This window comes from Capricornis sumatraensis, chromosome 2 (assembly GCF_032405125.1).
Source record: "Capricornis sumatraensis isolate serow.1 chromosome 2, serow.2, whole genome shotgun sequence".
Classification (NCBI taxonomy): domain Eukaryota; kingdom Metazoa; phylum Chordata; class Mammalia; order Artiodactyla; family Bovidae; genus Capricornis; species Capricornis sumatraensis.
In genome coordinates, this window is record NC_091070.1 from 184,006,265 (window position 1) to 184,021,132 (window position 14,868).

The 14,868-nt window shown below is 40.7% G+C and overlaps 1 pseudogene; it reads left to right on the forward strand.

The window, feature by feature from the left end:
- The first annotated feature begins 783 nt into the window (after positions 1-783).
- LOC138070172 (zinc finger protein 75A pseudogene) lies at positions 784-2,133 on the forward strand (annotated as a pseudogene).
- The last annotated feature ends 12,735 nt before the right edge of the window (positions 2,134-14,868 follow it).

The window sequence follows — 14,868 nt, forward strand, 5'->3', positions numbered from 1 at the left end:
AATGGTATTGCATTTCCTCACATGTATAATTCTTGTTCAAGAAATTGTTACTCATGTGACCTGGCTCGTAGGTAGGGGAGGGGGGTCTCTATTTGGGGAAACTCCATTTGGTTGACTCTGCTCAGGTACTGTTTTGAGTCCCCTGACTCTAGATAAGACCATTTTTTTATGTTTGTGGATTGATTTGAATTTTGCTACTTTCAGAATGCAGGTCCCACACGTTATGTGGTACAACAGACCTAAGGTTCCAATTATATGATTCCAGTCTGGGAAGACTAACTCTCTCTTCTTGCTGAGAACCTGGGTGAGTGGAAGGACACTCAGATTCCTGTTTGTGGATGACAGCTAAGTCCTGACTCCAGCCCCAGGTCCTCATTAAATGCCAGACATGTGGGCTTATAAACAGCCTCTACAGCCCATCTCTAGTCCTCTTGAGAGCTACATAACCTCAGCTACTGCTCTATGTCTGACACCTAAGGGATCCCCTATTCTTGCCTTTTTAAAAAGTATTATGATTTCTTTAGTTTTGGTCGCAGTTGCAGCACTCAGGATCTTGCATTGTGGCCCTTGGGCTTTTCTCTAGTTGAGGGGAGCAGGCTTAGTTGCCCTGTGGCATGTGGGATCCTAGCTTCCTGACCAGATGAAGACCAGCTTCATCTTCCCAGAAGGATAGAGAAAGAAGATTGTTTCATTGATTTTGTTCCAGGCCAGACTGGGCCTCGGTTGTCAGATCTGGAGCTGGTGGTGTATCCAGCACAGGAGCAGAACTGTTCCTAGATCAGAATGATGACAGTAGATCTGAAGGCTTCAATCCAGGAGCTCGGAAAGGAGGCAGTGCTCTTGGGAGAAGCAGCAGAGGCCCCAGGCTTCCAGCTGAAGCCAGCAGAGTCCCAGCCAGTGGGCGTGTCCCGGGAGGAAGAAGTTTGGAATATATACCAGGGTCTACAAGAGCTGTTGAGCGGAATACCCACAAAGTACCTGAGCCTGTATGTGAGAGGGTGGTACCTACTTACCAGATCCTAGCCTTTCCTGAGCAAACAAACATCAAAGATTGGATGATGGCACCTGCATTCATCTTGCCTGAGTCCCAGAGTTTGCTGAAATTTGAGGAAGTGGCCATATACTTTTCCCAGGAAGAAGGGGAACTACTGGATCCCATGCAGAAGGCCCTCTACAATGGCATAAGGCACGAAAACTATGAGACTGTCATCTCTCTAGCATTGTTTGTGCTCCCCAAACCTAAAGTGATCTTCTGTTTAGAGCAAGAGGAAGAGCCATATATTCAAGGATCTCCAGTGTTCAAAGACAATCCTGGAGAGCTGCTTTCAGAGATAAAGCTGAAAAATGACATGGAAAATCATCAACCTATGTGCCTTTCTGACTTAGAAATACAAGCACCAGGAGACATAGTATCAAAAAAAGCCAGTGTGAATGTTCATCAAAAAACAACAGGCAAAGAAAATCATGGTGATGTGCGTAGGCTGGGGAAATAGCACCAAGATTTTCCAGTGAAGGAAAGAAAGAAACTTTTCAACTGGTGGGAAGAAGAGCTGCTGAAATTTATGGAACTTCATAGGAAAGAATGTGCAACAGAGAAGCCTTTTAAATGTCAGGAATGTGGAAAAAGCTCCAGAGTTAGCACTGACCTTATTAAGCACCAAAGAATTCACACTGAAGAGAAACCATATAAATGTCAACAGTGTGATAAGAGGTTTAGATGGAGGTCCTATGGATGGAGGAGCCTGGTAGGCTGCAGTCCATGGGGTCGCTGAGAGTCAGATAGGACTGAGCGGCTTCACTTTCACTTTTCAAGTTCATGCATTGGAGAAGGAAATGGCAACCCACTCCAGTGTTCTTGCCTGGAGAATCCCAGGGACGGGGGAGCCTGGTGGGCTGCTGTCTATGGGGTCACACAGAGTCGGACACAACTGAAGTGACTTAGCAGCAGCAACAACACACCAAGGAGTAAAACCGTATAAATGCTCCTGGTGTGGGAAAAGCTTCAGTCAAAATTCACATCTCCACACACATCAAAGAACTCACACAGGAGGGAAGCCCTTTACATGTCATGAATGTGGGAAAAAATTCAGTCAAAATTCCCACCTTATTAAACACTGGAGAACCCATCTATAACACATGCAAGTTTCAGTAAATGCTCAAGACTTTGACACCAGAATTGACACCAGTGAAGAAAAGCTTATCCAGTGTTCTTAGTCTAAAAAATTTACCAACCAGAGTTTAACCCTAAAGTTTATGAAAAATTTCAAAATTAAGAAGCATGAAGAGTTTTTTACCAGTGGAAAATTTGGTGATGTAAGCATTATGTCTCACAGAAAGAAATTAGGGTTGACTGTGAGAGGAAACAGTAGTAGTTAGTTGTACTACTTACTGTTTTTAAGTAGAACTATCACTGAATTCCTTAGGAAAATATGTGTTCTAAGAATCTGAGTGAAAAAAGATTTGGGGATTGTAGCTGACAAAATAGCAACACCAGCTTCAAACAGCAGATGCACTCAAGATATCACCAGTCTTCTGTGGTTGCAGAGGTAAATATTGTTTTTCATTAATCTTCCAGCCACTGTTAAGCACATATGATAGAAACACTTGTAGCATAGTTGTCCAAAATAAAAAGCAGTAATATCTGTGTTTCATTACATACATTGTCTCCCAGGTAGCCAACTTAGCAGTTTCAATCGTCTTTTGGGGCAGAAATGAATTTTAATATAAAGTTTTCAAGAAACAAAAAAAAAAAAAAAAAAAAAACAACCAGAAAACAAAAAACCCAGGTCCTCTGCACTGGAAGTGAAGTTCTTAACCACTGAATCACCAGGGAATTCCTTTTTTCTTTCCTTTGAGACATGTATTCCTCAACTATTTGAATACTCAAGTATTTTAAATAACATGCTGTCTAGTATTACTATGTTTTAGGCATGGAAGCAAGTGCTTTAGCATGTTCTTCATCTACCATCTTGACCTAAAATTTTAATAGAAGTTATTTTTAGTAAAATACATTTTTAGTGTTAATTTAGTAAATAAGCTATTTCCTCACTCTCTTATTTTTCTAGCAGATTTAAGATGCTTCTCTTTTTCTTCTTTTTAGATGTACAACCGTATGATATGTAAATAATGAGTTTTGCAAACTCCTTTTTATTAATTATATGTTTAAATTCCACCCTTTTCTAATTGTATTGGAGGAAGTTCTAGAACAATATACAATAATAATGGTGCTATCAGACCCCTGCTTGTATCTGACTTTATTAGAAATGCCTTTAGTGTTTTAGCATTAAACATATTCTGGCTTTGGTTTTGAGAAATGTTGTCCTCAGGACAAGGGAACACCCCTACATTTTCATTTTATTAACAGGCTTATAAGAAATGGGTAGAGGAATTCTATGAAATGCATTTTCAACATTCCGAAAGGCAATAAGATGGTTTTTGTCTTTTTATTTATTTAAATTTAAATTATATTGTCAAATTTCCTAATATGTTACCATCCTTAATTTCTTGATTCATTAAATGAACCTCTCTTGGTCTTGGTGTTTTATTCTTTTAATGTATTTCTGGCTTGATTTGATATACATACATATATATATATATATATATATATATATATATATATATATATATATATATATATATACATGGACTTCCCTGGTGGCTCAGATGGTAAAGCGCCTGCCTATAATGAGGGAGACCTGGGTTCAATCCCTGGTTTGGGAAGATCTCCTGGAGAAGGAAATGGAAACCCACTCCAGTATTCTTGCCTGGAAAATCCCATGGACAGAGGAGCCTGGTAGGCTACAGTCCATGGGGTCACAAAGAGTTGGACACAACTGAGCAAATATAAAATTTATATGTGGAGATATATGTTTTTTAGACTTTTTTTCTTTTTCATTTCTGTCAGAAGTAAAATTAATTTGTAGCTTTGTTTTTATTAGGTTACAAGATTAATGATTTACCAATTTTAAAAAATGAATTAAGATATTTTCCACCTATCTCTGCTCTTGAATACTTTAAACAGCTTCAGAAATATCTGTTCAGTATTTGAAAGATTCACATGAAATGATCTGGGACTAGGGTTTTTGAGAAGAATTTTCTTAATTTCTTCTATTTCATTAGCTTCTTTGGGTTTTCTGTCTCTTTCTAATATAATTTTGATAAGATATATTTTCATAGAAAAGCATCAATTTTGTTTGACTTTTCAAATAAATTAATCATAATAGTACATAATAGTCTCACACATATCTATCCTTCCTCTGTATATGAGGCAAGTCTCTCTTTGGCATAATTTTATATTGTTGTGCTTTTTCCTCCTGTATCTCCTTCAAAGAAAGTACCAACATCCACATTTTTCAGCAATCCAGCTTTTAAAGTTACAAAGTTACAGCATTTAGAGTTGTGTTGTTTTCTTGACTTTAATTTCTGCTCTTACCTTACTGTCTCCTTATTCTGCTTTTTTGAGATTTGTTTTACTTTTTCTAACTTCTTGAAATAGTAATAGGTGAGTCCTTGTATACTTTATTTTTATTTTTTGCTTTGGTCACACCATGGGGCATGCAGGACCTTAGTTCCACAACTGAGTCAGACTCATGACCCCTGCTTTGGACGTGCAGGGTCTTAACCACTGGACTGCCTGGGGATTCCCCTTCATGTATTTTTTCTTTAATGACAGTTAATGTAACTGGCCTTTCTTGTGAAGTAGTGGATATGCATCTTCTGCTGAACTTCAGGATAACACTCAGTGGAGATAGCCTTTGGGATTGATTATAAGTACTTTCCAGAAGACTTTGGTACCTTAAACCCAAGGGACAAGATAAGAACACTTGGTGAGATTTGAATATGCCGAAACTGGACATGAAAACATTGTAATAACTGAGGAAAAACTGTAAGACATTCTCAAATGTAGGGAAAGACGAGGGGTATTGTCTAGCTGGAAGGTATGGCAATAAGCTGGTGTAGACATTTGGAGGGGCTTCTCTGGTGGCTCCTGGAGGAGGAAATGGCAACCCACTCCAGTATTCTTGCCTGGAAAATCCCATGGACAGAGGAACCTCATGGTCTACAGGCTACGGTTCACAAAACGTTGGACATGACTGAGTGACTAACACACCCTGGTGACTCACTGGTAAAGAACTAGCCTGCAATGCAGGGGCTGCTGGAGAAAAGGGCTGGATTCCTAGGTGAGGAAGATCCCCTGGAGGAAAGCACCAGAAACCCACTCCAGTATTCTTGGCTGGAGAATCCCATGGGCAGAGGAGCCTGGCGGACTACAGTCCGCAGTGTCAGAAAGAGCCACACATGACTGAAGCGACAGCGCACATGCAGACATTTGGAAGCAAGATCACACTGGAGCTTGAAGCCAAAGCTAAAGTTGAGAGAATTTCTGTAGGCTAGACAGAGTCCTTTTGGGGCATTTTTTGTAGTAGAATGCCACAAGCTCAGAGGGGGTTCAGGCAGATGCTAGGACTAGGGTGCCAGATGCAGTGGGTGGATCAGGATTCCAGGGACGCCTGCATGATCAGAAATCAAGTCAGGTGGCATGAATGGATGAACGGGGCTCAGAAGATCAGGGCAGAGAAGCAGGATTGAAGTGGTATGCATGAAAGTAAATCACAGAAGTCCTCAATGTTCTAAGGGAGTGGAGGGAAGAGAGGAAGAGTCAAGGATGAAACTGTATATAAAGGGATTTAAAGAGAGGAGCCTGAGAAAGATATCTGGAGGAAGAGACCATGGAGAGCAGTCATGGAAGCCGAGGGACAGAGCTGCGCTGAGCTACAAGGAAGCAAAGCTGAGCACGGGTGAAGGAGGGTGGGGTGGAGGTGAAGACGCCCCTTTCCAGAGTTTGCTCTCACTGCTAACACTGAACTAGTGAGGGTTAGAGAGCAGAATGGAAGCACTGGTGGGAAGTAAATTCTGCAGAGAATGGGCTCTTCATCCTTCATATCTTTTCATTTTATTCACAATTAACAAATAAAATACTAGAGAACTGTTGCTGTTGTTGAGACTAGGAGGTCAAACTTCACCTTACCCATCTGGGTAGCATGTGTTCAGTGGAAGATATTAAACGATGTCTTTTGTCAAAGAGAAGTCAGCCTAAAAAAAAAAAAAAAAAACCAAAAAAAAAAAAAAAAACCACAAGGAGGTGTCCTAATTTTAGAAAAGATTTGCTACAAATTTATTTTAAACAGAGGTTTGTAAGGGTACTGAAATACTATTTGATTTCAAAGATTGTAGATATGCTGAACTTTTTGATGATATCATGTGCAAAAAATGCCTTGCAGGCCCTCAATCAATGTTAGTTATCCCCCCAACCACCTCCCACTCCCAGTGCAAATCTATGCACATCAGCCCTGGTGTTTGTTCAGAGGGAGCTATGTTCTCCCTGCTTAGAAATTAGATTAGGTCTTCTTGTCTGGGGCCAGATGCCTCTGTGTCTCTCCTAACCAGAGGCTGTGAGCTGGCCACTGTTGACCTTTCCAACATGCATCAGCAGTCACCCCTTCTAGGCTTGCTAATTTTACCTGATGTCTTGTAACAGGATAATTACTTTGGAAGCTTCTGGGCAGATCTCCTCCTCCTGGGGGGATGTGGAAAAAGTCACCTATGCAGTCCTCTGTGACTTACCTACCAGCAAATTTTCACACTGGCCAAGGTGGGCGCTGGGACAAAAAGGGAAGCCTAACCAGATTTTAGACACCTATGTAGCCCTATAACTGTGTCAAGGCTATGCCTGGGCCAGAAGGAGAGGAAAGATGGAGAGGAGAGAACAAAGGGCTTCCTCTGAGATCAGTGATGAAAAGTCAATGCCTAGAGAACAGTAAGCATACATTCAAATGACATTATAGAGCTATGTGGTTATGAGAACAAGAGTTCTCCCATTGCAAGATTTTTTTTTTAGCATCCTGAGAAGCAACTGATCATGTCTGGGCCCATCCTCTCTGAGCATCCACTAGCTCTCCTCTCTCAGGTGTGCCACCTGACTTGAGAAAACTGAAACCATATGTACAAGCACACAGCAACTATCTACAGTAACATAATTACTCTATTCTATTCTCTGCATCAACAAGAGTTGACTATTTCAGCTATCTCTTGCCCAGAGGATGAAAATTGAAACTATTGTTTGTTACTGGAAGTTTAAAAAAGACATGATTTAAAAGATCATTCAGCTACTCAACACTTCAACAGAAAACCTCAACTGACAATTTACTTCCCAAGATTCTCTGAATCCTTGCTGCTTCTCCTGCTGTGGCCATGAATCTTAAACTCTTATTTCGTGATCTGTACCCAATTCTAATCAAGCCCTTGCTTGAAAGTGCTCTGAAACCAGATCCCAAAACCGGATAGACACCCGGACTTTGCCTTTTCCTCTCAAAGACACTACTAAGAGTCTATCTTACTGAAAAAAGAATGAAGTCAGTCTTGTCTTAATGACAGGTTGTCCTGGTGCTGTTTAGGGGAAAGGCAACATTTGACAATCTCTTCTGACATCTCCACCTCCCCACAAGTTCCAAGCCATTCAGAAATCAGACAACAGTAATATGGGTTAGAGGTGCTCTAGTCAAGCCGAACAAAGACCTTAGTGTTAAGCATACACGGCCCAAGGTGATCTGCCTGGCCCTACATGTTTTTTCAATGTATTGCTGCTGCTGCTAATGCTCAATTACTCAGTTGTGTCTGACTCTGCAATCCATGGACTATAGCCTTCCAAGGTCCTATGTCCATGGAATTCTCCAGGCAGAAATACTGGAATGAGTTGCCATTTCTTATTCAGGGGATCTTCCTAACCCAGGGATCAAACTTGCATCTCTGTGTCTCCTGCAATGGCAGGTGGGCTCTTTACCCCCAAGTCACCTGGGAAGCCCTATTTAATGTATTATTGTCTACTATTTGTCAGGTCAGAGGCCAGGCAATGGGAATTAAAAGCTGATGCTATATGGAGTCACCCACATCTCCTTTGTGAGAAAAGAGACATTTAAACAGATAAAATGCATTCACTATATGCAGCAATATTGTGCAGAATAGCACTTCTTAAACAATGTGTGGTGAAAAAGAAATCTCCTCCCCGCTCCAAATCCATTGTAGATCAATACTTTTGTAAAATGCCATTGTATTCATTATGGCTGCTACAACAAATTAGCACAAATTGAGTGTCTGGAATCAACAGAATTGCATTCTCTGTCAGTTCTAGAGACCAGATGTCTGAAACCAAGATGTTGGTAGGGACATACTCCTTTGGAAGTTTTACGGGAGGATCAGTTCTTGCTCCTTCCAGTTTCTTATAGTTCCAAGTGCTCTTTGGCTTTTGGTTGTTGCTGTTCAATCACTAAGTCCTGTCTGACTCTTAGGGACCCCATGTGCTTCATCATGCCAGGCTTCCCTGTCCTTCACTGTATCCCAGAGTTTGCTCAAACTCATGTCTATTGAGTCAGTAATGCCATCCAACCATCTCATCTTCTGTCACCCCCTTGTCCTACTACCCTCAATCTTTCCCAGCATCAGGGTCTTTTCCACTGAGTTGGCTCTTCCCATCATGTGGCGAATGTATTGAAACTTCAGCTTCAGCATCATCTTGTCTTGTGGTGTATTACTTTAACCTCTGCTTCCATCTCTGTGTGACTGTTTTACGGACTCTCAACATTGGATTTAGGGCTCACCTGGAAAATCCAGGATGAGCTCATCTTGCCATGCTTAATTTAATCACATCAGCAAGACTTTTTCCAGATAAGGTCACATTCACAGATTAGAAGTGAACCTTAATGCACTCTGCTATTTCTGACTCTATTTCAGCTGAACTTTTTTCTTTTAAAATAATTATTTATTACAATTTTCAAGTCAGAAAAGTTTTATTCTGATGTAATGACATATAAAATTGTGTATAAGTTTAAGGTGTACATCTTCTCGGTTTCTCAATCTCTAAACTTCTACCTTAGTTTTTCTATTCTCTTTTTACTTCTAACTAAAGGTAAAAATAATTGGTGTGTATTTTAATTTAATTGAAAGCATAAAGACAGCTTGTGTCTTTTTTATGGAGGCTTATTCTCCATAAGAAACCACTTCTTTCTTTATCCTGCCTGATATCTCCTCATTTGATCCTATTTTAAAAAAAAAATCACAGCCTAAATCTTTGGCCATAGTTTTGATCATGACATCCCCCTGAAAAATGTCCCTCAAAGGTGCTGAGGTTCCAATAAGTCATAATGGCTCACTCCTAACTCTGGAGTAAGAGTAAAAGATGTAGGCTCATAGCCTACCTAAACATCTAAAAATTATAGACATAACAAACTACTACAAATGCGCCTTCATGCAGACATGAAATGCCAAGTTCAAATTGTGAGTTCTCAGACCTCTCATAGCTCCATATTAGAATATGGAGACAAGGAGAGGGTCATCTCTGACCCACAATCCATCGCTTTCTCTTCCTGTTGTTGTTCAGTTCCTAAGTCGTGTCCAGCTCTTTGCAAGCCCATGGACCACAGCATGCCAAGCTCCACTGTCCTCCACTATCTTCCTGAGTTTGCTCAAATTCAGGTCCATTGAGTCAGTGATGCAATCTAAATGTCTCATTCTCTGCCACCCCCTTCTTGTGCCTTCAATCTTTGCCAGCATCAGGGTCTTTTCCAGTGAGTAGGCTCTTCACATCAGGTGGCCAAAATATCAGAGCTTCAGCTCCAGCGACAGTCAGGGGTTGACTGCCTTTCGCATTGACTGATGTGATCTCCTTACAGTCCAAGGGACTCTCAAAAGTCTTCTCCAACACTACAGTTTGAAACCATCAGTTCTTTGGCACTCAGCCTTCTTCATGGTCCAACTCTCAGATCTATGCATGACTACCAGAAAAACCATAGCTCTCTTCCTACTGTCTGCTCATTCTTGAATTTGGAGGATTCTCATAATACACAGATGGAGGTGGACATCCAGACAGTGGGGGAAAGGGCAGACTCTCTGTGTGGGCTGCGCCATCAGCTTCTTGGACTCTTCTTGTGGTTTGGGGGAGGGTCCAAGAGGTGAGGGGCTTTGGATAAACCAGTGGGGTAAGGAACAGCATGAGGTGGAGTTTAAAGGCTGTGGTGGCCTTCAAGTTTGCTTGTGAACACATTGGGCTCTCTCTACATTTCCTCCTTGGGGAACTGTTATCTCTAGCTCTTGTGCTAAACACAAACTAAAATGAAACACAGGAGAGTAAGGGAATAAACACATAATCAAATACAACTCTAAAGTGAAGTAGAAAATAAGGGTAAAAGGAAAACTAAATCAAGAGTAAAAAAAAAAGGGTAAATATTAGTAAAAGAAAGCAAAAACTCATGCTGGAAACCCCAAAAAGATATGATAAAGGATATTTAACATATGTGATCCCAATGTGAAAACCAATACAAGAAGTTAAAAGCATGAAAATAGAGGCAATAAAAAATTTAGTGGGAAGAAAGTGAGCCCAGAGCCCCAACTCTTTCTTCCTGCAAGGAGAAGTAAGATAGAAAGCACTTAAAGATAAAAAATTAAAAGCACAATCTATAAGTAGATCAATAGGTGCAGTGCCTGCACATAATACCTAGTGAAATAATGCACACAGAAATGTTATGATCGTAGTAGACAACATCAAAAGTTATATAACAAAATGCCACCTTTTTCTTATTGAAACATGTTTTAATTTTAATAATCCCCCCAATCCAGTTTCACTTTCCATGTTTTGAGTTATCCATGGTCAACTTCAATTCAAAAATATTAAATGGAAGATTCCAGCAAAAAACTGTTCATAAGTTTTAAATGCCATGCAGTTCTGACTAGTGTAATAAAATCTCAAGTGTCCTGCTCTGTTGTGTCACTTGAATGATCCCGTTGTCCAGCATCTCACATCCATTACCCACTTAGAACCCGTCTAGGTTGTCAGATAGCTGGCTACAGTATTGCAGTGCTGGTGTTCACGTGATCCTATTTTATGTAATAATGGCCCTCAAATTAGAATAGTGCTGCTGGTCATTTGCATATGCCAAAGAGAAGCCATAAAGTGCTTCCTTTAAGTGAAAAGTTGAAAGCTCTCAACTTAATAAGGAAAGAAAAAAACCTATATGCTGAAGTTCCTAAGATCTACTTAGGGATATTCTTTCTTAAGAATGGATGAATGAATATTACTGTAAGGATGAATACTACTGTAATTGTAAAGAAGTAAAGAGAAATTTGTGCTAGTTTTGCTGTTGCATCTCATATTACAAAAGTTATAGCCACAGCGCCTGGTAAGAGCTTAGATAAGATGGAAAAGGTAATAAATTTGTTCAATAAGATATCTGGAGACTGGAAGAAAAACACAATCCTATAACTTATCATATAGTCTGCCAGGGTCCAGCCCCGGTGGATCCAGGGAATTTGAAGGTGGGGACGGCGTCGGCGTCTTTGGAAAATACATATTTAATTACAGATATAGAGAGAGATTAGAAACGGATAGTGTAGTAGGAGATAGTGAGGTGGAGAAAAAGAGGCTGAATCCAGATGGGAATTCAGCCTGAGAAACGGGAGCAAGAAAGAAGCGACATGGGGGAATCAGTCTTTCCAGAAACTGATCCCATTTCCTTTATTTTTAGGTTTGCTTATATACCTTTTGTTACACATAGGGATGAATACAGAGTCAGCAGGGGTCAGCAGTCCTGACCTTTATCAAAATCAGGTGCTTCACATAAATGTAAAAAAAAAGGTCTTAGGGATATTACATCATCTTCTGGCCATGAGACCCGCTGATATTTTATGATCCTTTCTTTCTGATAACCAAAAAACTTATTCCTTCCAAGGGTGTTTTTTCTTAAACCAGGCACCACCCTCCAAATAAAGTTACATTCCTATAGGGTGAGGGTGTAGTAAGTTACAATCAAGAAAGGAATTTATTTAACCCAAGGTTAACATGATTAGTCTTAAAGGTTAATACTTATTTCTCCTATATGCTTAAAGGTTAATACTTATTTCTTCCTATATGTTAGTTATATTCATTATAAGGGTAGGGAACATGGAGATTTAGCAGCAAACATCAGCCCAACAAATGAAAGTCCTTTCGCCAATGCTCCCCTTAAGATCTATTTAGTCTTAAGATAGTGATAAAGTTACGTTTTTACATAGCAAGGACACAGTGATTTATAACAAAGTACAGTGATCTATTACAAAAGAGGAAATTCATTAATTCAAAAAGTCTAGTATTGCTAACATCAAAAACTACTATATTTCCTTTTCTATAGTCCAAATACATTGATTAATATATTCCCAGGTGCCTAAGGGTATGGAGGCCTGGCAGCAATCATTGACTCAACAAGAAGAAAAAGCCCTATGCTAATTAAGACTTTCAAAATACTCCAAAACTCTCTGTGCTGTTTATGGTTGAGAGGTAATAAACAATCATGTGCGTAGTGGCAGGAGTATGGATAATCCTGTCACACAAGCCAGTCTGTCAGCAGAGAGGTTTGACCTGAGAAATCCTTGTCCCACCCAGAGCAGGGAATTAGCAGCAATTGTTGACACAACAAATGAAAAACCCTTCACCAATATAATTTCTAACCAACCCACTATACTAATAATTTCCAACTCACCAAGAGAATTTGCCTTTAGTAAGTCTAAAACATCTCATGCCTCTCAGATTGGGAGGCTGTAAACAATCACATGTGGCCAGATGAACCTATACAGGTGGGCTAGGTAACCTTCAGAGGAGTCCATAAGCTGAAACACTCTTGTCACGCCCAAGGAATTTTTATTGCCTTGGAGCTGCACGTTTACTCCTTCTCCGAGAGAAATGGTGATAGGGGAGAGCATAAAACAGACTCTGGTTTTGCGGTAGATGCTCGGGAACAGGGGGTTTCCTGAAGCTTGATCACGCCTTTGCGTATGCCAAGCCTCCTTCCTCATGACCTTTGCCATGGGCGGAGTTCCTCACTCTGGCCCCCGGCAATAGTCTATTGTTATGATTGTTCTATTGCATTATTAATTAATGTTGTTAATCATTTACTGTGCCTAAATTATAAATTAAACTTTATCACAGATACATTTATGCAGAAAAAAATGAAACAGTGCAGTTGATCCTTGACTAACAAGGGGATTAGGGGCACTTCCACATAGTCAAAAACCCAAGCAGAACTTGTGAAGAACTCTATATCCGAGGTACCTCCGTATCTGCAACTCCACATTCACAGACTCAACTGACCATGATTATGCATTACTGTAGTATTACTATTGAAAAACATCCATGTACAGGTTGATCGGTGCAATTCAAACCAGTCTTGTTTAAAGGTTAAGTGCATATATAGCGTTCAATACAATTGTTACAAACCAGGTCTGTTTGCCGGGCTTGCAGCAAACCAGATGCTGAGATGCTCAGGTTTATAGCTGAGAGAGTTATTCACAAGCAGTCAAATGAGGGGGAAAAAAAATAAATAATTCTCAAACCAACCCCAGAAGGCAAAGGATGGCATTAGAGGAGAAGAAAGGTGATTGGAGGCAGGGAAAAGTTAAAGGGAATCAATGTTCTGTACAGGTGCCTCTCAGTTAAAACTGCATATTCAAAAGGGAGGTGCTCAGTCAATCTGAAGGTGGAACATTCTCTTCTTTGGATGCCTGTACAGTTATAGGGCTTCAGTCAAGCCCCAGCTGGCTCAAACTGGACAGGAATTGACTTGAAGTTCCTGGAAAACAGGGGCTTCCCAGGTAGCTCAGTGGTAAAAATGTGGCTGCCAAGGCAAGAGTTGCAGGAGACCTGGATTCTATTCCTGGGCCAGGAGGATCCCCTGGAGGAGGAAATGTTAACCCACTCCAGTATTCTTGCCTGGAGAATACCATGGACAGAGGACCCTTGGTGGGCTACAGTCCATGGGGTTTCAAAGAGTTGGACATGACTGAGCATGCATATGCAGTTATGTAAAACGACTGCGCTACATGAAACTGGGAAGGCAACTTACAAGCAAAGGTGTTTTAACAAGCTGTACCTTCATGTATTTCTCTGGAAGACAAGTTCAAAGATTTCTATTAGTTCTCAGCTTCTGTTAACTCTATGGGGCACGGTTTCACTATCTGCAGTTTCAGGTACCCACCAGGGGTCTTGAAACACACTTCCCATGCATAAGGGGGGACTACTGTGCACTCTGTTGGCAGCCACAGGCAAGAAGCTGGCCCTCTCAGCCAAGGCAATCTAAATCACTAACAGTTTTTGAAAGGCATGTGGATAACATTTAGCAAAAGCTGTAACATGGCCATGGTCTTTGACCCATTAATTCCACAGACCCATTAATTCTGTGACCAAGGGGGTAGGGCTGGCAAAGGATACATTCCTATTGTTGTTGAGGAAGAAATTTCCTCTACCTTTCTAGGTTCCTCTGACTGTTCCAAGAATGAAATTGACAAATTACAGATTAACAGGAGAAAAGTGCAAGCAAAAGTATCCTGTAGACAGAAGAGCCTGACAGGCAACAGTCCACAGGGTCGCAAAGAGTTGGACATGACTGAAGCCACTTGCATGCATATATGAGAGAGGCCTTTCCTGGTGGCTCAGTAGTGAAGAATCTGCCTACTAATGCAGGAGACATAAGAGACTTATGTTTAATCCCTGGGTCAGGAAGATCCCCTGGAGAAGGAAATGGCAGCCCACTCCAGTATTCTTGCCTGGCAAATCCTATGGACAAAGGAGCCTGGTGGGCTACAGTCCATGGGGTCACTAAACAGTTGGACATGACTGAGCGACTAAAGAGCAACATACATGAGAGAAAGCCAGAAAAGCTGAATAACTCACAAAAATAGCCAAAACCCTCAACTTAAATGATGACAAAGTGGATGTTAAGGGTATTGTACTGCAATTTCAAAGGGAGAGGAATGCAATTTATATGGAGAAGGAAAAGCAAATATTTGGTA